This window comes from Panthera uncia, chromosome B1 (genome assembly GCF_023721935.1).
Source record: "Panthera uncia isolate 11264 chromosome B1, Puncia_PCG_1.0, whole genome shotgun sequence".
Classification (NCBI taxonomy): domain Eukaryota; kingdom Metazoa; phylum Chordata; class Mammalia; order Carnivora; family Felidae; genus Panthera; species Panthera uncia.
The window spans coordinates 157,091,904-157,092,399 of NC_064811.1; the positions used below are offsets into that span (position 1 = coordinate 157,091,904).

The window sequence follows — 496 nt, forward strand, 5'->3', positions numbered from 1 at the left end:
TGTGTGTGTGTGTGTGTGTGTGTGTGTGTGTGTGTGTATATACTCCATTGTGTGTTTGTGTGTGTGTGTGTGTGTGTGTGTGTGTGTGTGTGTATACCACATCTTCTTTATCCATTCATCCATCGATGGACATTTGGGCTCCTTCCATACTTTGGCTATTGTTGATGGTGCTGCTATAAACATTGGGGTGCATGTGTCCCTTCTAAACAGCACACCTGTATCCCATGGATAAATGCTTAGTAGTGCAGTTGCTGGGTCATAGGGTAGTTCTATTTTTATTTTTTTGAGGAACCTCCATACTGTTTTCCAGAGTGGCTGCACCAGCTTGCATTACCAAAGCGACCAATTCTTGATTTCAGCTCAGGTCATGATCCCAGGGTCAAGGGATTTAACCCAACAATGGGCTCCACACTGAGCTTGGAAACTGCTTAAGATTCTCACTCTCCCTTTGCTTGTGCTCTCTCTCTCTCAAAAAAAAAAAAAAAAAAAAAAAAAA

The 496-nt window shown here is 42.3% G+C and overlaps 1 protein-coding gene across 2 annotated transcripts in view; it reads right to left on the reverse strand.

The window, feature by feature from the left end:
* GOT1L1 (glutamic-oxaloacetic transaminase 1 like 1) overlaps nt 1-496 on the reverse strand; it is a 35,356-nt gene that overhangs the window by 29,430 nt on the left and 5,430 nt on the right. The window lies entirely within an intron of this gene.